Source organism: Thermobia domestica, chromosome 10, assembly GCF_964235325.1.
Source record: "Thermobia domestica chromosome 10, izTheDome1.hap1.1, whole genome shotgun sequence".
NCBI classification, from domain to species: Eukaryota; Metazoa; Arthropoda; class Insecta; order Zygentoma; family Lepismatidae; genus Thermobia; species Thermobia domestica.
Window position 1 is genome coordinate 90,338,304 of NC_137463.1, and position 25,186 is coordinate 90,363,489.

The window sequence follows — 25,186 nt, forward strand, 5'->3', positions numbered from 1 at the left end:
GTGGTTGAAATCAACATTTCCTGTTTTCCACGTTTGTTGCCAAACATCGAAAACAGTAATACATACCAAGGAGCAGGAGTAAAAGTGGTTCTGAAAATTTGGGGGGACGGTAGGTAGCGCCATGACGTCACGTCGTTCCCCCTGTCTATCTGTCCATTGTAATCTTTATAGAAAATGGGGGGGGGGGGGTAGCCGTACATATTTTTTCGAGGTGGGCGGACGGCTTTCCCCCGCGTTCCCCTTCACTTTTAACTCTATCAAGGAGCGGTGTTTTGCTAACAATTCAGCATCTCAAGACAACATATAACTATTCAACAGTATCAAAATCGAAAGTTGTTCAAATTGACTATTCTGGTTTCAAATACTAGTTTCCAGAGAGTGACATCGGTAAGATACATCGAGATAGGTTCATCGTCCCAAGAATGTGTTCAATTTTCTCCGTTGACTCTCTACTCAAGACATAAGTGGTTCAAATTAGCCATTTTCGATTTCATCACGTATCACCAAAGAACAAAATAATGATCTATATATATAAAAGAGAACGTACAATTCTTTGTCCGCTCATCACGCTAATACGGCTGAACCAATTTCTTTCATTTTTGGGGGGTTATTAGGATTTGGACCCTAGATGGTTTTTATCATATCACTTTAATTTTTAATTACCAGTGTCTTGAGATAATTGACCATTCAGGTGTCCACAAATCCTTTGTTAGTTCATCATAGGTAAAAATAAACGTATTTATATGCAACCCGCATGACCGTGTCACTCGGCGGGTTAACATAAATGACAGGCGATATACAGCGGAAAATAGCTTGAATCTTCTGTTTAAAATTTTTTAATTGATTTGCTTATTTTTACAGACACTTTTACAATATGCCAGCACCGGGATGACCGCAGCGAAGCGGGGCGGGTTAACATAAATGACAGGCGATATAATGTTAAGATTTACTGCAATCTTCTATGGTTTTTATCATATCACTTGAAAGCGAAAAAGTAAAAATTATCTAAGTAACAAAGTTTATTGCGTTCCGGGGTGACCGCAGCGAAGCGGGGTGAACGCTGCTAGTATTAGATAGCAACAAGCAGTTTTCTGAAATCGGTTTAGCGTTTCAAGAGAACGTATAATCACGGTCCGCAATACCGTACTCTACCAAAAGTGGAAGTGGTTGAAATTTGCTAGCATTTCCGGTTTCAGCTCTGATTCTCATAGAGCATAAGCGGTAAGAAATATCGAGATGAGGTTTTCCTTGTAATAGATTCAGTGTTCCAAGAATAGGTTCCATCTCCTGTTTACCCTCTATTCAAACCGGAAGTGGTTCTAATTAATCATTTTGAATTTCAACATTTAATCTCCATAGAACAAAAGTGGTATTACTTGTAGATAGCCACAAGTGGTTTCCCGCAATCGATTCAGGGTGTCAAATTGCTTTGTCGAAGCCAAAAGTGGTTGAAACTTACTACAACTTTCAGTTCGATACTGATTTCCACGGTGGAAAAACGGTAAGAGATATCTCATTTTCACTGGTTCAAGAGAGCCTTCTGTTGGACGACTCAATGGTGACGTTACAACAGATCTCGTTTGTAATTACGTCGTTGATCTTGAGACTTTGTACCCTGTTCAGTTTATAATTGAGCTATGTATTGCCAAAAGCTATTTCTTTCAGTGAATATAAACACTACTTGTTAGTTTAAAGGCAGATTAATCTTAAGGATGCCAAAAAAAATCACCAAATTTTTTTTTTTCAAAGAATACAGAAGCTGGGATAACCGAACTTGAGTATGTTATATAAGTGGCACATAGGTAGAGGAAGTAGTGAGCTAGAAATAGCACACAATGTAAGCGTGACTGTCATACTAAGTCATCGTAAGAGAAGCCCTATACACACTATGTCTCTCCAATGTGTTACGATCTGCTTTTGGTAAAAGCAAATCGTATCATTGAAATCAATCTTAAATATGCTTATTGTTAGGTATGAGTTTAAATATGCTTATTGTTAGGTATGAGTTCGTTTATCTTATTGTTAGGTATGAGTTTTGTTGACCTGTGCTAACCAAAAAGATGTTTACTTGTGTGCCATTAATGTTGACCTGCGTCGCATGGATAATGTGTCGTACGTATGCATAGATTATCCATAGATATCCGTTGCATTCTATAAAAAAATACAGATATATATAAAGCTATTTTGTGTGGCCATAGAAAGTAAATTCTAAGTATAGTGCTAACATGTTCAAGCGAATGTACACAAATTTGATATACATTTTATAATGTAATTCGAGTAAATAGTCCATAGCTTCAACTGAATGAATTTATTTCTACTCCATTTATACTCCATGAGATTTCGTATTACCATAATTATATTGTTTGTGACAATAGAAGAAGTTAGTTAAAAAGTAATAAGTTCATCGTATAGTTTGTGCCTGGAAATTTGGACGATTGATATCTAATGTAAAAATTTGGACTATAAAAAATTTGGACTATAAAATCTGTTTAAAAAGGAAGTTTGGACATCGAACAATGTTTGGGATATATTTAAGGGGCACGTAGACTTAGAAGGTAACGTAATTGAACTTGTGAAAAAAGTCCAATAGCCAAAAAGTAATGAAGGTCGCCATCTTGCTAATAGTTTAAAGAGGGTCCTGTTTTCTTAAACTTTTAATTTCGTAAAAGGTGTATTGGAACTTCCTTACAAGAATTTATTCATCGGATGTTTTCTTCTACAAAGTTTGATGGGAGTATGTGTTATTATTACTATGGCAAATTAAGGTAAATTCGCAGTTGCACATATCTGAGCAGACTATAAAAAAGGGACATGTCTAAATTGTTGCTTCTTAATCGATAGGCCTAAATGTTCTATCACTGAATTATAAGAGGTCACGATATATATATAATCTAGCAAGACCAAGTCAATATAATCATGCGGAGAAAGTAACTAACATAGCACATAGTTCGCATTTGCAGCTCGTTTTCGTTGGAGTAGTTTTTTTTTTTTTCAACTCAAGTATTGATAATTTATTAGTCAGTATGAAATCGAATTTTAACATTAAACTAAGAAAAATATCACATCTTCTTATTTGACTTTTAATGATATGTATACGAGGATGATTCATAGGATCTATGCACTGGTTCTCCAACCTAGAATTAATTGTTAAGGGAGGATAAGATCTTAATAAGATAAATCGAGTCGGGACTTCTTTTATCAATGATAAATAGGTTAAGTTAGCTAGGTTAGGTATAGTATAGTTATAGCGTTTTAGACTAGGGAGGTTAGTTATTAATTGTGTTACTTTTGTGTTAATCGTATATACTAAAATAGTAACGAGATTGAAAGCTCATATTACTGAGATATGAATTGTGATAATGTGCACATATTATTCTTATTGAAGTGAGTAAGTTATTCTTTAAAAAAAATCGACATTGTTGTGTTGCTGAGCTCTCATTATAGTAAAGCTTTATGATCTGAAAGGAGAGTAATATAAAATGTATTTTGTGTTGTCGTCATAAATTGACGAGGGATGTTCCTGATTGTTGTCATAAAAGAAATAATAATTATACATCTCTATATCATCCAGCATATGATATAGAGATGTATAAATTGAATAAATAAGCGTGTATTGGAAACAAAGTATTTATTAGACAGATTAGCTACATAACTGAAAATTATTATAAATTATCACTGTGATTTGTCGTAAAACTATGTAATAAATCTTTAATTATGGATATAAATTATCCATGGTTTTGTAAAGTTGGTAATTAAGTTCGTTGTTATGAGCTGCATCATGCATCTGAAAATAATAAACGCCAAAAGTTATAGATTTTCAGAGATATGCTTCATTTCCATTTAAACGAACAATAACATTGGCTAGATATAATATATATACATATAAGCATTTTGTTTCCTTAATAGTATAGTATGTAAGATACGCGGAGGTTTCTTGTTCGGAGTGGCACTGCTGCAAGTTCCTGGAATACTTATTTATAAATTTTGGATAAATAACCGTTGCGCTTGAAAACAATTTGGACTTTAAAAATCGTAAATTAAAACTTTTGAGTACGTTTTAAAAAAATCGTTTACTATATGCTATAGAATTGTTTAGTTTAAATAAATGCGCCAAAATGAGTGCGTTTTAAATGGGTGAACCTGCCATATGTTTTTCATGAGAATACGGGACACCTTCGATCCCCTTTCCCCTCAACTTTCCAACACAATCCAATGAATTGTAGCTTTGGTTATGAACAAAGTATAGTCTCGTTTTACAATCTACCTTCAATATTATTCGCACATTTAGCAATATTTATTTATATGGCTGTATTTAAAAAAAATTAAGTTTGTCAGTTTTTAATCTGATGAAAAGTTGATTTTTCTCCTTGCGTCGTGTATAGACCTAATTGTCAGGGCCAGAATTAAGCCCAATACCAAAGCACTATTCTGTGCTCTAACCTCTCAATAAGATTATAATTCTTGTTAACGTATCTTAATGTCTTGCTGGAGAAAAAGTCACACGTCTTCCCTGTGTATGGAGATGTAGAAACACTCGAAGCCGTCTTATGTTTGCTTGTTTTTTGGTGTTGGAAAGTGTCCGAATTTCCACCATGAATGCAATGGAAAAAGTAGCATTGCAAATTTCGCTCGCTATCAAATCGGAGAGGGTGGTGAGATAACTTTCTCGAAACTGTCACATGTTACAGCTTATTGTTCATTCACTACAGGATTCCCAATCAATGTCAGAATTTTACATTTTTCACTTTTCGAAGAAGCTGATATTAATAGCAGAAATGGGACAGGATTAAAATACGGGACATTTGTCTGTCCCGACTAAATTTACAGGGACGCGGGACGCTCGGGTCCAAAATCGGGACTGTTCCTTTGTTTACGAGACGTATCGCAGGCTTATCATTGGGAAGATAACCGACGCCACTAGGTAAAAATGATTAAAAATCACGTTTCTTGTTAGTCTGAAAATGCAGTCAGAACCTTTTCACCCAATTGACGCCGTATGCAAATATCTTGTTTTTGTTCTTGACACAAGAGGTTCCCGTGAAAGGGAAGCGGTGAACGCGCCACTCCGACGTTGCCTATGTGCAGACATCGAACGTTTCTGTACAGTTATCGAACTTGGCACGATGCAGTCGGTAGTTCGTGCAGCAATTCAGCGGAATCGCCAGTGTATTGATGCTAACGGCCACCACTTTGAACACTTAAACACCAGTTCATCACCAGATCTTCATCACGTTGCAAAGTAATAATAGAACATTAAACTATAAGACTACAAAAATTGAGACGTTTCCGTCTATTCATTTGCGAGTTATTTACAATTACACTATGTATACTTTTCTTCTTTAGCCATGCGGTACGTATTATTATTCTTCAGCTGAATTGCATTAATTTAGTATGTGGCATTCTGTGTGTAAAGAATTTGATTGTGGACAATCTTGATTTTATGTTATTTTTTTCTGTATTTATTTGTAACAACGTTCATATGTCTACGTTTAATATATAGGTTATTTCTAGTCCTTCATGTATACATGCATAACTTTACATTCTCAAACATAAATAAGGAACACCGAAATGCACGAGTTAATATACATTTTATTGAGTTAGACAAACATGTCTGTTTCCCAATGGTACGATGCATGTGACTGCATACGATAATACAAATATGACGAGAACATATTTAAGCGAAATAAGTCGATGCATAAATGAAGTTCTTCTCCTGAATATATTAGTATGTATTCAGAAAAATATAAGAGACTTTTGACATTCTCAATTGACATGGAGATTTTGATGCGTTCTTACCTGTCTTATTAAAAATTTCATGTGAAAATTTATCATTAATTTACTGCATAGTCCTATTGTTCTGTGATTGTCGTTAAAAAGTCTTTAACCATTAATTTGAAACTAGTTGGTAAATAGGAAATTGTTAAATGCGGTATGTAGGATGATTTTATGCTGGAATTTAAAAGAATTATCCAATCGTAGGTGTATTCTGGGTGTTTAATTTTAATAATCACAGATGTGTAAAACGTTGCTTTTGCGAAGTTTAGGTGAATGAATAATAATTAATTAATTAACGATTAATATTTAAGCCTAATCAGAATCTAAAAGAAGATATAGAGGATGGACAAAAATACGGAAACACCTGAAAAATTGCATATTATCTTTATTAATAGCGAGTAGGACCACCTTTGGCACGCAGAGCGTCCTGTAGTCGACGAGGAATGGAGAAATACAGGTCGCGTATGGTTGTCAAAGGGATGTTGTGAAATTCTTCCGCCAAAGCAGCTGCAAGTTGTTGTGGAGACGACGCTGGTGGGCAGCGGGCTCGCACCTTGGTCTCCAAAAGTCACCACAAAAACTCAATGATATTGAGGTCTGGTGATTGTGGAGGCCATATGGCAAATGTGACATTTCATCTTCATGTTAATCAAACCAGTCCTGCGCGATATGAGCTGTATGAAAAGGGTCTCTGTCATCTTGAAACACAGCATTACCATCTGGGAAGAAAGTTTGCACCATGAGATGCAGCTGGTCAGTCAAAATGGTTACGAAGTCCTTGGCAGTGACATGCCCATGCAGGGTGATGATGGGTCTGGCAGAATACCAAAATATTGCTGCCTAAATCGTCACTAAACCACCGCCATAATTCACTCTTGGTAAGACACTCTATATCGTACGGTTGAGCTAGCGTTCTCCACACATAAACTCGGGCAGGAGTTGAAAACAATGTACAGGAAAAGACATCCGACCAGATGGCAGTATTCCACTGCTCCATTGTTCATTCTTTATGGGCGCTGCACCACTCTCTCCGTATAGCAACAGTTACTAGTGGTTTGGGAACTGCAGATCTGCCATCAATACTCTGCTTGTGGAGTTTTCTTCTGACTGTTTTGACGCTAATAAGCACAGTATTCTGTTCAGTTGTGACTTTTGGCGGCTTTTTCTCACCTTTTATTTTTATCGCAATTTTATCAAATTGAAGTATCTCTATTTTAAAATAAGTACTAATGATGTAACTTGTTTTGTAATAAAGGAAAGCTCTATCTTGAATATTTAATGAATCATTCTTAATATTCTCCATTATTTGTATTAGGTGTAGTTGGGGTAAGTGGGGACACGCAGCTTTCAACTTTCAACTATTGTATCAGTAATAGTTTTCGGATTATCAAACTGAAAGTATGGTCATATTAACTTTGGTTTATACACTTGATAACCATAGGGTCCATTTTGAAGCCATGTAAATACTTGTTCCACAATAAAATGTTTATTAAAAATCAGTTACTCTCCCCATTTACTTCGCTTTTTGGGGTAAGTAGGGACAACCCTGTTCCCTCCCATATGTTAACACAGGCAATAAAGAAGGATGAGTGGGGACAGAGTATCTGTTGTTTACTGTGACAGGTCCAAGTTTCATATTTCTGCTGCAGTTCTAGCCAGAGATACATTTTGAAGGTGGTAATGTGGCGAATGTAGAAAAAAAAAGTAATGTCAATATTTCAAAAGTATGTTCTATTTTGTTCAGAAATCTCTGATATTACAAATATTTATTGGACATCATTTACTTATCCCAGAAACATTGAAATAATGAAAAATATGTGATTACAGTTTCCCCTGAGGGTTAATATTTGATATGGGGAAAGTAGAGACAAACAAAATAAGCTTTAGTCTAGTACATAAAGAAAAACAGAGCTCCTAATTAGGTACATCTCTGGACTATGACAACCAAATACTGAATACTAACTAATTTATTGGTGCCTAATAGCTCTAGAAACGGACAAATAAGAGTAAATGTTGGCTACACCATGTAGCTTATGTAGATTTATAGGTCGTTGCCTTAATAAGTGATGACTATTACTGAGCATTGTAAGGCATCTAATACAAATCTACTTGTAGTTTACACGATGAAAATAGGGTCTACACAAAACATTGACAGCATGAACAAGATTTCTAGTCTACAATTTTGCCTCAAAGAAACGATAGTGTTTATCAATATCAGCTACAATAGAAGGCTAAATTACGTAAGGCATCACACTGTCAAACTTTACAGGATCATAGAAAATAGCACTTTTGTGTACAGTATCTACATCTTCTCGAAGTACAAAACGAAACTGCGTGCCAATTCGTTTAAGGAACTTCATTTCATACACATTTTTGCTAACTGATTTTATGACTTTACCAATATACCAATTTTTCACGTAACCACAACTCCATAATACTTATTTTCTTCCACGTGCTCTAAGCTAGGCATTGCACTGTCTTCATCATCTTCAGATGTAATATTGGAAATACCTGCATCTGTGTCCGTGTCCCCACTTACCTTACAGCTTTAAAATTTGTGTCCCCACTTTCCCCACAGGTATAACATTTGTGTCCCCACTTTCCCCACAGGTATAACATTTGTGTTCCCACTTATTCCACTGTACAAATATGTGGGGTAAATGGGGACACCTCAGTTGTACATATACTGACAAACATAACACTCTATATTCATTTTTTATGGATACTTTATCATCTCTTCTTAGCCGTACAATGTTTTCCCCAGGTGCTTCTGTGACAATTACCTCAGGATAGCCAAACGCTTCAAGATCTATGAAAGTTGATCACATGCTAAAACATGGGCCCATTTTTGGCATAGGGGTATTCTTTTATACTCTTCGTATTAGTTAAAACCATTCTACCAGACCAATGGCACTATATCCACACTCTTCAAATTTGGAGAAAATGTTTTCATATTTTTTTACCAGATTTCAGAAAACGCCTGTCCCCATTTACCCCTAATACTTTTTTTTGTTTACTCGGGGAAAGTGGCACTTCGACGGCTTTCTTGAGCGCTATGCCCCTGATACTAATCCAGTGGTGTATCTACTATTAATCAGCGGCGTAGCGTAAGAGAACGCCGGTATGCCCGGCATCCCCTGTTAATAAGAAAAAGTACGTATTTCATTATATATAAATTGTTTGCTTGTAATTATCACAATTATTTCCACTGCAATCTTCTGGCGCGCTCTCTCGACTTACTTTGACAAGAGGAACCTACGCATGCGCGTCGCTCAGATGCACATTTTCTGTCTTTCCTCCTGTCGTATGCTATTTTCCTCGGGCTTCCAGGCCTACTGAAAGCATCGGGAATATCGTCTGCTTTCTGTTGAATGCGCATGCGCAATACTTCCCTTCTCACTCCTCCTCATCCCTTGCAACCCTACATTTGCTTTAGATATACGCTGGCATATTCAAGTATTTCCAACTGTATATATTTTGAACTAAGCTATAGTTTCTGAACAGAACGTACGAACCCTAATATAAAGGAAATAGAACAAAATGGAAATGGTTAGTTCAACGCATTTTTGAAGCATGCCGATTATGTAAATAATAGTATTAAAATAGTTATGCCTTAATCACAACTAAATGCATCGTAATTGTAATCTTCATCGTAAAGGAGCTCAAAGACACAGGCATAAATATAAAGCATTCTGTAGAATTACGATCACCGATCAGGATCAAGAGAGCCAGCACTCCCCGTCACTCGCAAAGATTGTGCCAGGGCCCTTCAGTCACTGGCACAAATCTCGGGGACATAAGGGGGACATGTTCCCTACAATCTTGTCCCCCCCCCCAATAATCCGATTTGAGATTGTGATGATGATTTCCATCCGACTGCCACAAACGAAACTGATGTCCTTTGACTTGTTTCATTTTTAAAAAAGAATCTTATTCTTTAATATTTCATTGTCATTAATTATTAGTAGTCTATTTTCAACTATTTGTTTGATTCCTGTAACAATTCCTATAATGCTATTGTGGTAATCATAATTTTGCTCAGATAAGAGTATTGTTGCGCCAAATATAGGCCTGATTGATTTTCTTTCATAGTTTTGGGGAAGTCATTATTTGTATTGTTATAAAACAAATGTCCTAAAATTTTAATGTGGATCATTTGGATGCGTAAGTAGAAACATATCAATTATTATTATGCATATATTCAAATTTCAGAATGTGCTCACGGCACTGAGTTGTAATAATGATATGTACCACTATTTCATCTACATCATTTGGTATATAATATACGAGTACAACAGGTTTACCTCAGAAATCTGATTCATCTACTGTAATATGAGTCTCTTCTCCCCTCCCCCCACAATAAGCCTTAAAATGTACCCTCCTGCCGATGTTATAGACAACTCTGCTTCCCTAATCCTCCACAGCATTTTTTTCAACTTCATAAATATTTTGAACTTCGTTAAAAAAGGAAAGGATTATGGGAACAGTCTTCTTACCCATCCCACGAAAGTTGAAGACAGATTTGCGCCCTTGACTTCAGTATCTGGATACAGAAACAGGCCCCCAGAGTTGGTTTAAGTGCTTTGTATTTACATCTTCAAATGATATATACAATCAGGCCCATATTCACGAACGGGTGTCTGAGTTCCGGATCCAAGATGACAAATTTATAGGGGCGATTTTTTTTTTTTTTTTTTTTTTGAAAGAACGAGATTGACGTGTGGTATGTGGAGAAAAAAGCCGCCCACGAGAAAGAAATGAAGGGAACGATGCTGGAAACAATGTTCATACAAAAGTGGGGCCTAGTTTTCTCGTCACAACGGTAGTAGCAAGGAGCTGAGACAATTGTTTTTTAAATTCTAACGTAATCCACGCATTCGCTTCTCTATGCCCCACTAGACCTCCAATTAGGGGGGCTTCCTCCTAAATTTTGTATAACCCTATATTTCTATTCGGAATAGCTATGTATTGCTGCTTGCAGTAGTACTATATCGCACAAATGACTAACTTTGGCATCCCCTTTCGGAATATCACGCTACGCTACTGCTATTAATAGTACGTAGAACAAGTGAATAAGTTGTGCTCTACCTTCCTATACTATCATCATCCTTACGTTTAAATTATTTTAATTCTTCCTTTTCCTTTTTTCTGAATCACAATACTGACTTTGGGTGCAGAGAAGAAGCCAAATTTTGCTATTCAAAATATTTTAATCAGTTTAGGTCTAACGTAACTATTTTTCAGATCCAAATATTTAAGAGGGTTGAAAATTTAATTTGTCTTACTTCTAAATATCATTATTACATTCTTTTCTCATACAAATTATAAGGTTATTCTTTTTGCCTCGACTTCTGCAAATTTGCCTATAATGTCCTCATAGTTCGTTTTTCAACTTCTATCCTCTCAACACATAACATAGGAAGACCACGTACGCATGAGCGCTTTTAAGTACAAAAGAATGCTCCTATTTGGTGATTGATCCTTCAAAGCTGACAATGGAACCAGCAATAGTTAGTATTATTTAGCATTGCAGCTTTGCGAATATACTCTGATCTCCATACAACACGATGAACCCAAGTAGCTCACCAGGCTTTGAAAATTGTTACAGTTCAAGTTGAGAACAACATCTTCCAGTCCAAATTTCTTTTCGTATGGCTTGGCTACTATGTATTGCAATCACTCCTAAGATTTTGCACAGGCTTCTGTAATCGTTTTCTAAGCACCGCAACACACAGTATTCAAGTTCAGAACGAACTCGAATTTTGAATCAACATCTTGAGTCCTTCATACATTTCAATGAGAATACAGCCGAGTGAATCCTGTATTACTTTTTTCAATTTCTTCTTTTGCGATCTCTCGAAATATCATTGAATTTCTTTCTTGAACAAAGGTTAAATCATTTTTCCAAGGACTCAGACTAAAAATATGACTTTTACTGTCTTTTGGCATAAAAGTGATCTTTGAGAGCTTAAAAAATCAATTATGGCATCATGGAGGTTCATCTTAGGATTCTAGAGAAGCTTTTGAACTCAGTTGATTAAAGTGAGTACCTTGTTCAAAAAATCTCAAGTTAGAAGTCTGTAATTCAAGAATCATTTGCAGAACTAGTCTATGTTTTTTACAGGTAATTCAATGTTCCATGATTATATTCTGAGGCTAAGGAAGACGGTTATGACAATGATGATGATGATGATAAAGCACGAAATGATGGAATGAAGAAAGTGATAGAAAACGGGAGAACCTCGAGAAAACCCACGCACACGGTGTTTTTCCTTGTCATGCATGAAGAATCGAAAGTAGGCCTAATTCTCCAATGTACTTTCAGTGGGTACCTTCACTGCTTCCAACCATGGACTTCACCTAGCTTTTACTCCGATTTCAGAACCGTAGAAAAGCACTTTTCATTTTCCACAATCATTGTTTTAAGCAATAGAAGAAGATGTAGAGGGCTTCAATAGTACCAAACAATATCACTATAAATGCATGTTTCGTTCCATGAACCGACATCAACAAAGATAATACGTAATCAGAAGAAAGAAAAATAAGGAAAAGCAAATAATAAAACAAAAACACAGTGATTTTGAATAGGTGCCATCAGAGCAATGAATACAAGATCAGACAGACTATTTCGTCACCACGGCACACGGCATTTCTGGGTATTATTGAAACGCTAATATGGATAACGCACTGCGAACTTTCAGCTAATAACAATGAACGCCACTTAAATTCAAATCAGCGCCATAACTTAGATTTTTTTCTGGGGGGGGGTAAACATTAATACGTGTATTTGGACACCCTAGGTAAAGTTGTTTTTCTAATTCTTGGCCCCCTCTTTTCATCTTTCTCTTACTCTTTATGCCCCCTCCCCGGAGCCTGTGAGTCCTCCAGCACGGAAAAGTCTGCGGGACCGTTAGTTACGCCCCTGTGCCCGTTCCATACACTACAAATTAATTAAGGGCATAATATTGACAAATTTCAAACCCATACGAATAACTATTATTTCTGGGGCCTAATAGTAAGACGTTTTTTACTGAAATAGGCCACGACTCGCTTTTGTTTTATTTGCCTTTTGTGTGTTGTTTTGTTTCTGTAATGTAGTTAACCTGTTTGATGCTTCATTTCTAATTTCATGCTCTTATTGTATATGGAGTAAGAAACTTTTGTCTTAAAGTGGGCCCCCCTCGAACTGCAAGGAGCTTCCCTGGAGGGGCAGAGCCCCCCCACAAGTTTTGGCCCTGTTTCAAATCCGTCACAGGATTAGATACAGTTAATCTGTATTTGATTTCACTGTCGATTGACGAAGTAAACAACTCCACGGGAGATTAAGAAATATAGAAGTAGTAACATCGAGCACATTGAAGTTAATGTGAAGACCGACTGCTGTTTCTTTCGACACGGCTTGCGTTTCACGCCCCTTTGACATTAGTGCCCAGGACACGTACTCTGCTTGCCGCACCCTAGGTACGCCTCTGTACTAACCACATACTCAGCTTTCTTTTAACAGTCTTTTACTTTTTAATCACGTTTAAAAGAGAGTCTAAGTTCCTCAGTTAACATACTTGAAACTACCCTCCAATCTTGCATCATAGAATTAGCTCCCAAATTATATAACGATAAACAAACACACGCGCACACACACATACACACAAAACTTAGTTTCGTAGTATTGTAAAAACTTAAGTTAACCCTCTCATATAAATTTGGTTACTTATTTTATTTTGTTCCATATTATTCCATTATTATTCTTATACTAAGTAAAATTTAATTTCTTGTTTACGTCCCGCGATTATGCGCTGTAGGCTAAAGTAAGAGGTTGATTAATGAAAGTGAATTATTATAAAAAAAAATTGTGGAATTAGAATGTGGGAATAAACGAGAGAACGTCGAGAAAGTTAACGGACTCTATGTTGTCTATCACGAACTCTCACGGTTTAGGATTGAATCAGGTATCCCTTGCACCAAAGGTGAGAATTCTATCATTAAGGAAAGAAAGATTCGCTTTAGTGGCTTCCTATTTTTATTTTTTATTTTATTTTATTTTATTTTATTTATTTATTTATTTATTTATTTATTTTTGAGGATTAAAAGCTAATTAATAGTGCTCCTAACTAAATACATTCCAAGTAAAAGTGGGGTGTAGCTGCAAGGTCCCATATGAATTGGCACAGAAAGAGAAAAAAAACAATGTAGCGTTTATAAAAACGTAGGTTACATGTGTAAATCCTAGGGGGTCTAACTGAAAAGTCTGTTTTATACATATTTTCCGAATGTATAAGTGTTCCGAATAAACATACTTTCCGCAAGAACGAAAGAACTGAATATAGACGGCCAGATCTCACATACAGATAGACATATGTAACATATAGTTGACGTATGTAAAATACGTATGCGTATGTAATATACAGAAAACTGTTAGATGTCAGACATCCTGCAATGGCACGGTGAAACATCTAAGGGCAGTGTGAATAACGTATGCTCCGTACTGATTTCACTACCTTAGTAAACATAAGGTTGATTGATTGATTGATTTTGAGTTTTACGTCCCGTTCAGCAGCGAGGCTATATGAGACGTGGACCTACTGATTAACGTGGAATCCGAACCACATGAGCTCCCGCCGGGAATCAAACCCGGGTCTCCCGCGCCAAAGGCGCGTACGCTAACCGCTTAGCCACGGAGGAGCTCATTTAGTAAACATAAGGATTCCGTATATTAGTACAATATACCGCTGTCCAGATAACAGATTTTTCTCAGTATGGATAATGTTATTTGTGGTTTATTGTAACACGGTATTACGTATAACTACTATAACTAACATTTATTTACTTCTTATACTTTATACAAACTCTACCAGCAGAGCTCATCCGTGGCTAAACGGTTAGCATACGCGCCTTTGGCGTGGGAGACCCGAGTTCGATTCCCGGCGGGAGCTCATGTGGTTCGGATTCCACGTTAATCAGTAGGTCCACGTCTCATATAGCCTCGTTGCTGAACGGGACGTTAAACTCAAAATCAACTCAACTCAACTCTCTCTACCAGCAAGTAGTAGCCCTCCCCGGTGGTCTAGTGGCCTTTGGTGCTGTCCTGAGTTCGATTCCTGCTGGTAGAGCAAAACAATTTAATTTCACAATCATCCACTTTCATTAATCATCCGTCTTCTTGAACCTAAAGGACATAACGTGGGACGTTAAACTAAAAATTAAATTAAATTTCACTGGCCCAGTATCTCTTCTCATTTAATTTTATAACAGTGGAAAATTAAATTAACCACCACTTCAAATTTGACCACTTGTTTCATTTGGTTTATGAATCCGTAAGTTCAACACCTGATAGACTTTTCATTTTGTAAGGAACAAATAGAGAACTATGATTTCAGTGTACTTTCTAATAATCACAAACTTAAATCGCCATACAGTTCTCTGCTTTTTCATTATTTTGAAAAAAGTCAATCCAGAGGCATACCATGTTTATATTTCCTTAAGTTTGATAGGATTAACATTACAATAATAATAATAATAATAATAATAATAATAATAATAATAATAATAATAATAATAATAATAATAGCGAATATTATCTATTTTAACAATAGAATGACCTACCTCTGAACGAATGTTATCAGGAACCAGAGCTTAATGTTCATTCGATAAAGCCACGCGTCTCTTTACTAGACTACATCGTGCTCTTCGTGATGCTCCATACGTTGTTTTCAAATAAGCCATTTCATAACACGTACTCTTATGCATTTGTCACTGATTGTAATCCTGCAGCATTTCATTCCGTGTGTCTGCAACTTTAAGCAATTTCATGTGACCTTCAAACAGAACATTTGATAAAAATAATCTACAGCTTACGAAGCATTATGTACGAGTATTGTATATACTACTATGTAGTATGCGAAGATACTGATTGATTCTGTACTACTCTTGCTCTACTTAAAGAAAACAGACACTTTCTGAATTTTTTTTAAATCACAGTATATTGTCCATCTTAAGTGGTTTAAAAGTGAAACAGATCTGTAATTGCCCTTGACGTATGAATCACATAATATCGTTAAACTGTATGCATTTAAACCTTGAAAAATTAGAAAGTGCTTCGTCAAAATAAGTGTGGATAATTAGAGTATACGGAAGTCCCTGTTTCACACTATCCAAATTTAAAAAAAAAAAAAAAATCAATGCAAAAACAATCAAATTAGAACTGATTAATTCGTGTTCTAAATACGCCACCTAAAGTTTTTGTTCTTCTAACATTTCATTAACTACGTGACGATCCCGTTTTCCACTTCAAATTGGAAATTAATGTAAAACACTGGACACGCCACAAGATGAACACGTGCATAACTGTGAAGGCGAATAAAATGAAAAGATATTTCTTTTTTTTTTTTTACGTCCCACGAATATACCCTGTAGGCTAAAGGAGACTATGATTAATGAACTTGAATGATTATGAAAGAATTGGTGCAATGAGTATGTGAGAGGAAAGGGGAGAACCTCGAGAAAAATCCACAGACACCATGTTGTCCGCCACAAACTAAAATTTCCCCTGAGATCGAACCAGCTACCTCTAGCGCAAGAAGAGAACGTTCTGCCACTACGGCACTTGCTCCCCAACCGTCAAAACTAAACTATAATCTGTTTCACGTAGCCTGATAGGAAAAAGAAGAAGTTTTCCTCCCACCACGCTCAAGTACAGGTGAACGTTGGTGTTCCGTCTTCCACCATCAGCCCCCGCACACGGAGGTATAAAACGTATCTAAATATGTCTTGTACATAACAAATTACAACCTTCATAATAACACTATGTATTTTAAAACACTTAATTACATTTGCCTGTATTAGTAAGGTAAGTAACAGTGTTATTCTAATGGAAATTTTATTGTTTATTTTTCTTCTTTTTGGCAATGGCAAGAGATGGCAAGGTTGGTAATTGAATGGTTATTTACTTATTGATTCAAGAATTTCATAATATAAAATCGAAAACCGAAAATGAAATCTTTATAAGTTTTACGTTCCACGCTTATGCCAGCTAGGCTAAAGGCGATGATGATGATGAGAAATGAATGAAATGTTGGAATGAAAAAGTGGGAAGAAACGGGAGAACCTCGATAAAACCAACTCACACGATGTAAAATCGAAAACCAAGTACAATATGTATGGGTAAATTATCAGAGCGTTAAGATGATAACAATAGAAGCTGAAATGCTTGAAAAAAAAAAAAAACTCGTTTCCTCTCTTATTAACAGATGTTCTTACATTAAAAAAGAACAAGAAAAGATATATATATATATATATATATATATATATATATATATATATATATATATATATATATATATATATATTAGGGTGGTCCTTAATTTTTGATTTCCGAATTTCTTTGCACCCAACCCCTAAATTGGTTTCATGTCGGACCAAATTAATCTGTGAAAAAAATGGGTTCAATCGAAGAATATTTAACCTACCCCCAAGCGACCTAAACATCTCAATATATTTACAATGTATAGTATATGGCAAAAGTTTATAATAAACTCTTGTAACTTAAAAATGGCTGAGGGAAAGGAATCATATCTTGGATAGAGGTTGTAGAAGTAGATCCATACCTGATGCTGAGTAGTGACCGAGCTGAGGTATATCTTTACGTCCACCATCTTGGATTCGGGGACAAAATTTTAAATAGAAATGACCTCGTGTGATATATCATTTTGAGTTAGCTTTTGACAACAAACAGACGTCTGCCTTTATTTTTCACTTATCTCTGAACATGTAATAATTATCAACTATGGAAAATAATATCTCCGAAGTAATAAAACTTAATATTCTGTGAGTTTATATCTCTGTACGGGCTGCAGATTTATAAGATTGTTGAATAGTTTCCCTTATTTGAATTAAACCATAAAGTAAAGAAAGAAATGCACATGCCCATCTACTTGGAAAGAAGATGTGAACTTTCAACGTGGGTTGAATATATTGAAAAACATTCTGGTGGTGAATGATGTTGCACGGAGAGGTGTGAAACTGATACAAGAATACGGGGACATTTTAACAAAGGACGAAAAAGAGAAACAATACATATTGCAGATAGTCAGTGAACACAGAAAAAAGTATCCAGATGATACAAAAATTGGCTTAATGATGCAGTAGAATTTGGCTAGTTATCCACAGCCTTCAGCTTTCTTTTATTATCATTTTAAAAATTCATTATATTATTTATGTAATTTCATTTCATTTAAATAATTTCAATATAGGCTGGTGTGTATTTCGACGGGATGTAATTATATAACAACATATATAATTATTTCCTTGTTACATGTATATAATAGTTTATTAATATTTCAGTAACCTATAAAGGAAAAAACAATATTGAAAGATAATAAACTATTATTTCAAAGCTAAAAAAGAATTAAATGACCAGAGATAAGCTGAAAATATAAGAAGATATGTTTGTATAATAAAAGGCTACCCATAAACGATGTCATAAAACATCATTTCCATTTAAAATTTTGGGTCCGAATACAAAATTGCGGACTTCAAAATGGCCGCCATCATGCTATTTCTCACGGTCAGATGTGGATTACTTCCAATCCCTGTATCCAAGATTTGGTCCCTTTCCCTTCAGCCGCTTTAAAGCAAGAAGGGTTTATTCCATACTTTTCCTATATATTAACATATTGGATATGCATTCAAACTTTAGGTCGCTTGGGGGTCGGTTAAATATTCAACGATTGAGCCCATTTTTTTCATGGATAAATTGGGTCCGACATGGAACCAATTTAGGGGTTGGGAGCAAAGAAATTGGGAAAAAATATTTTCGCCATGTAATTAAGGACCATCCTAATATATATATATATATATATATATATATATATATATATATATATATATATATATATATATATATATATATATATATATATGAGTGTGTGTATAAGTATACTGATAATAGTGTTCCAATAATAATTTTGCTTACTGAGCCTCTCTTGCAGAAGAGGGGGAAGTGATTGTTTATTGTCTTAGAAATATTATCGGTCTCCATTAACAGGAATAATCATATGCAGTAATTAACTTGCAAGAGAGAGACGGCTATGCCTTGCAGAATATAAAATGAAATGAAATCCTTTGAGTTTTACGTCCAACGGTTATGCCAGTTAGGCTAAAGGAGACGTTGATTATGAGAAATGAAAGAAATGGCGGAATGAAGAAAGCGGGAGGAAACGGGAGAACCCCGAGAAAACCCACGCACACAGTGTTTGTCCACCACAAAGCTCACTTGGCGCGAGCTGGAATCGATCCAAGAATCCCATGAACCAGAGGTGAACGCTCTACCACTAAGCCACCGCGGCCCCAAACTCAGTGGTAGAGCTTTCACCTGTGGTGCATGGGGTCCCTGGTTTGATCCCAGCTCGAACCAAGAACTTTGTGGTGGGCGAACAAAGCGTGTGTGGGTTTTCTCGGAGATCTCCCATTTTTTCCCACTTTCTTCATTCCACCATTTCTTTCATTTCTTCATTCCACCATTTCTTTCACTTTTCTACAAGACAAAAATTAAAAACAGTACTTGTTTGTTACTCGGGGTTGATAGCTAAAAGGAACAGCAGTTCTTTCTCAACATCAGGTGCGAGGGAATCGACGTACTAATTGAGTTTACACGATTCTGTTTAATAGAAAAGCTTCCCTCCCTGTGAAGGTCAACGACTTGCTTTTTCCTTCTGCAGTGGTAAGTGGTGGGAAGTAGGGGAGTTTCCTATCAGGTTGCCTGGAACAGACTTTAGGACCAAATATTTAATCCCTGAAGTCAGTATTTAAATTCCTACTTCCCTACCTTAGTGGGAGAAAACTCTATAGATGGCAACGCAATGTCAATTTTTTTTAAAATAAAGCGAGTCTGTGGTCGAGACAACGCTCATAGATTAAGCATTACTGAAGAGTGCGTACTGGACTTCCGGCTTGAAGGGATAAAGGTGTGTTTCGTCCGCTACGTATTTTTCTCGTGTTTCTCCTCGGCCGGTGACGTGATCTATATTTCAGTTCTCTTGAAGGCAAGCTAGCGTGGTGAGGAATGGCCTATTTTGTGAGGGTTTGTTTTGCATGATCTATGTACCCGCCAACTACAGCGGAATCAAGTTTCGGTAGTGGTTCGGAGTCTGCGTTAATAGTACGTCCGGTCCTTCTTAACTTCGGTGTTGAATAGTTGCTCTTTTCTTCTCCAGCGCCTCAGTTGTAGAGCGCTTATCTCTGGTGTGTGGGGTCTCTGGTTCGATCCCGGCCAGGTAAGTTTGTGGTGGACGACATCGTATCCGTGGGTTTTCTCGGGTTACTCCCGTTTCCTTCCACTTTCTAATCTTTCCAATTTTTCCGTCGTCATTCATTTTCCTTAATCATCGTCTCCCTTAGCCTAAAGGGTATAGACCTGGACAATAAACTAAAAGATTTCAATGTATTTTCATTTTCTTTTCTTATCTTTCTTCTTTATTCATTTCCTTCGTTTTAAAAAATCTATCTATCTTCTGTTACGAGTTTCAAAATGTAATATATTGTATATACAAACTTCCTTGTCGTGTATACAAACTTCCTTCTGAGTATCACATCCCAACTATTTTTTTAACTATATTTAATATTCTTCCTTTCTCCCCCACTTTTTGCAAAATATCTCACTGCTTTTCCGTTTTATTCTATTTATTATCTAGAATCTTCTTTATACCAATTTTTCGAATTTTTATTAGTGTCCATATTTTTGCCGCATACTTCATATAAACAATGCTATATGTCACTTTCTCATTTATTGTGGAATAAAAAATAAAAATTTTACTTCTTGCCAAATCCTTCTTTTGGTATTCCTATCCTATACATGCTTGTATACCTATTTGGAGCCCGAAAACTGTACAAAAACTGAAAGCCGTTAAATATAACTTAAGTGGTGTTTGGAAACAAGCACTACATATATTCTTTAATAACATATATTGCCTACATACTGAAAACTACTAACCTGTTTTCCTTCTCCGTCTCCAATTTTATATGTTCGACGTCTTAGATATGCATTCTTCTGGAACCTTCCTTGGCTGGACGCTTGACGATTTCAGTAGAACTCGTCCTCTGATTAATTCAACTTAATTACCTCGCACTCACTCAATCTCACATTTCTTGATTTCAATAAACCTAACGCTTTCTTAATAACAATAACAGATCACTGAAAGAGTCAATATTTATCAACCCGTCTAGCGATAATGAAAGTCGCGCCTTTGTTCATTCCAATCAGAAACTTTTGAGATAAGTTGACAAAGTACGATATACAAGCAAAGCTAAATGAAATTTAAAAAAAAAATGTACATGAGAAACAAGAGGCTCGATCTGTACAAAAATCAAGAGTTTGTGTCCAATCCTTTGGGTACGAATTGATGTTAGCTCTTTAGAGGATTTATACGAATCTAGCAGTAGATCTACCCGACTGGATAAAAGATTTTAAAAAGCTGTGATCTCTGGTGCATAACAGCAAAATTGCGCCCAGTTGTTTGCAAACAAAATCCTAATCGAGTTACTTACTATGAACCCTATTTTGATGAGATTTTCCCAGCATTTGAAGACATTAACTTCTCCGTGTCACATAGTAATGTAAAGAAAGTTGAGCGCCAGTATAACTGACTTTATCCTGACAGACTCATATCAATATATGCATATTCATTTGAAGATGAAAATAAAAGTACTTTTCCGCTGAGTATAAGTGACATACAGATTTCAGATGCTGTGTATCCTATTGATTTTTTATATATCAAAGAACATCGAAATTTTCACTACTGTTTGATACATAATCTGTTACACTTGATTAATATTCAAGTGTCTAATCATGAACATAGCATACACATCTGGAAACGATGCTTACACTATTTTAACAACACACTTAAGCTAGCAGAGCACACAACTTTGTGTAACGAGCATCAGCCTCACGCACCATAATGCCTAGTCTAAAAATTTATGCCCTACAATTTAGAAACTACAAAGCTATATTAAGGGGGCAGACTACTAAATATTTTTCAAAAGCTAACAATATTTCTTTTGCCCGTTTTTCGTAAGTGAAAAGAGATAATGAAATGCAACTTATCCCAATAATAGATAATACTATTCTACGCCAGAAAATACAAATCGGGAGAGTTTTCAGTGTTGCCATCCACAGAAATTACGGTGTGACCAGAATTTGAATTACCCGAAAATCTAGGTTAAGGCAGCAACTAGAAAAATGAACTCAACGGTAACTGATGACTTATAATGCTGGCTGTGTTCCTTGTTATTTACTTTTTAAATAATATTTGTATTTATTTTGTAATAACTTACACAAATTTTACAAAATAAATAACATATTACAAAACAAATACAAATACAATTTAAAAAGTAGATAACAAGGAACAAAGACAGCTTGATAAATCATCAATTACCTTTGAGTTCATTTTTCTAGTCGCTGTCTTAACCTAGATTTTTGGGTAATTCAAATTCTGGTCACACCATAATTTCTGTGGATGACAACACTGAAAACTCTTCCGATTTGTATTTTCGGGCGTAGAATAGCATTATCTATTATTGGAGTAAGTTACATTTCATTATCTCTTTTCACTTACAAAAAAAAGGACAAAAGAATAGTTGTTAGCTTTTGAAAGATATTTAGTAGTCTGCCCCCTTAAAAGCCGATATTGTAGTAGGTACTGACTTTGAGTGTTTTACAAGCTCGTGATTGTGCTTCTGATCCAAGCACTTCGTCACAACCTGAAAATCAACATCATTAAGCATGTACGTAGTTATGCATACGTAGTTTGTTGGTCTAAAGAAAGTTTAAGCTTCCGTAAGCCAATGTTGTATAGACGAAACAGCGAATGTGATCCAAACACAGCTCAACATTTATTACGTAATTTAAAAAATGAGCTGTCGCATATTATAATCAAACTTCATCAGACTATTTCAACACATGAACTTACAAAAGAATAAAAGAAACAGCACAAAGCTTCAACAAGTTGTGATTAGTCTGAACAAGAATATACTCTTGGCAATGCTACAGGAAATCACCATAACCCACTTAACGGGTGAATACATTGGAATCATTTGTAACAGCTGTAACTTACAAATACACAGCAAACGTAATTTCGTACCAGTGTTCTTTCGTATTTTAAGTAATCATGATGCACCTCTGTTTGTTAAAGAGCTAGGGCTCACACCAGAAAAGTCAAGCTAATAGCTCAGAATGAGAAGATGTTCTTCTCAAAATGATTTAAGTTCGAAGGGTATAGGATCTTGTTGCGTTTCATTGACTTGTATCGCTTCTTTCCAAATAGTCTTGATACATTAGTAAACATACTTATCTGATTCGTGTTGCTTTGCTTTAGTAAATTAGCAAAAGGAAAAAATCTCAGGACAAAGCAAGTTTTAATTCGCAAACTAACTACACCTTCTGGCTTCATCAGACACAGTAGCTCTAGATCGAAGGTGCTGTGTGTGATGAAGCCAATAGGTGTAGTTAGTTTGCAAACTGTTGCATAGTTATTATTTTTAATTAAAACTTGATTTGTTAAGATAAATTATTAAGCATATTGAATGAAAATCAGCTGAAGAGCACAATTGCTTATTTTGGTATTGAGAATCTAGAGTTAGTCAAATGGAAGGATATAATTTGTTACGAATATGTCGATGGTTTCAATAGGTTCAAGGAGACCAAATTGTCTCTTCAACATGCATTTGGTAATTTATTAAACGAAAATATGTGTACTGATGAGAAATATAAATATGCTGATAAAGCATGGAAAACCTTCGATTGTGGTACATTAGGTGATTTTCACGATCATTATTTACTAGAGACATTTTACTTATCGCTGATGTGTTAGAGAGCTTCCGTAAAATTTGTAATAAGAGCTACGAATTAGATCCCGCTTATATGTATACATCACCCAGGTTAACTTGAAATGGAATGCTAAAGTACATGCGAGTAAAGTTGGAACTAATGACAGGTGTTTGAGATGTATTTATTCACTGAGCAGGTATTTGAGGGGTATTACTCAATGCAATCTTCGTCATGCTGTCGTAAATAACCCGTATTTAGGTGTGAAATATTTGACTCACGGCAACCTTATACGTTCATTATGTACTTCGACATGAATAACTTATACGGTTATGTAATGAACGATTACCTTCTAGTTGATTGTTTTCGTTGAATTCTATGCCATAGAGGTATGATAAGGATGATATTATGAACTGAACCAGAAATCAACTTGAATATTACTTTCTTGAGCATGGGCGGCGATTAGGGGGGCAAGAGGGGGCAGGTGCCCCCCACTTTTTTGAAGTGACGCCCTAATTTATAGGCTATAATTTCATTTGGAAATGTAAACAGGGCGTCCACACATTTTGGAGAAAAGATCTCTGACTTTTTCCTGATTTTCCATTACGAAAGTTCCAGATTTCCCAGACCCCTGAATAACTTAAAATATAGAAAAAAGAAAGAAAAACTCCAGCCTCCACACTCCCCATAGTTGGTCTTGTTCTCTTCCGCTTCTGTTTCTTTCTTTTTTCAATTTTCTTTCCAAAGGAATGTAAATTTACAAACAAATGCATTAGGCCGATATTGATTAGGCCTACATATTACACAAAATGTAAAGTTACAAACGAAGGTGTGCAGTATACAGAGTACTTAAGATATGAAAAAAAAACATTACAAATTATATGCTTACACATTATAATACCAATTACATAGCATTATAATATTGCCTATAGTAATAAACAGTTCATACATGCTTTTAATGATTACTAAAAGAAAAAAAAACACACACACGCATTATGTAACACATACTTTTGCTGGTACAGTTGTTAAATGCAATCCATTTAGAAATTTGTTTTCATCCTTTCTCGCATAGTTTTCTTCTCATCAATCTGAATATCCTTCTTGTTGCCTCCTCAGTTTAATCTTCTTTTCTTCTTCCTCCAGCTCCTGACTCTTCCGTTTCTCTCTCCTCTTCTCGTCTCCAGCATTTATTTCTCTTATCTTTGGAAAATACACCTGATATTGTCTCATTGAACTTCTCACTGACTTTATCATACCTCTTGTAATTATTAATCCTGATGATCCACCTATTCTCATCACAAAATCATATATGATCCACTGAGCCACCAGAGATTCTTCTTGTAAGTTGTCAACAATGAGAATTTTATTTATTGTGACACCACTTTCAAAAAATGCGTTTCCATGAAAGAAGATAAATACAATTTTATAACTGATCATAAGTCAACGACACCATCTCTATCATTGGCTATGAATTCATTCGAGTGTTCCTCCGTGCTCGTGGGTTTTCTCGGGGTTCTCCCGTTTCCTCCCACTTTCTTCATTCCACCGTTTCATTCATTTCTCATCATCACCGTCTCCTTTAGCCTAACCGGCATAAAT

At 35.7% G+C, this 25,186-nt stretch overlaps 2 protein-coding genes across 3 annotated transcripts in view; one reads left to right on the forward strand and one right to left on the reverse strand.

Moving 5' to 3' along the window:
* The window catches only part of LOC145662556 (putative peptidoglycan muropeptide transporter SLC46), a 98,023-nt gene extending 82,457 nt beyond the window's left edge, over positions 1-15,566 (reverse strand). The window contains exon 1 of the mRNA XM_081728235.1: positions 15,376-15,566. The gene's annotated coding sequence lies outside the window, so the exon portion shown is untranslated. The remainder of the gene's footprint in view (positions 1-15,375) is intronic.
* LOC145662555 (putative peptidoglycan muropeptide transporter SLC46) overlaps positions 1-25,186 on the forward strand; it is a 91,913-nt gene that overhangs the window by 40,914 nt on the left and 25,813 nt on the right. The gene's annotated exons all lie outside the window — the stretch shown is intronic.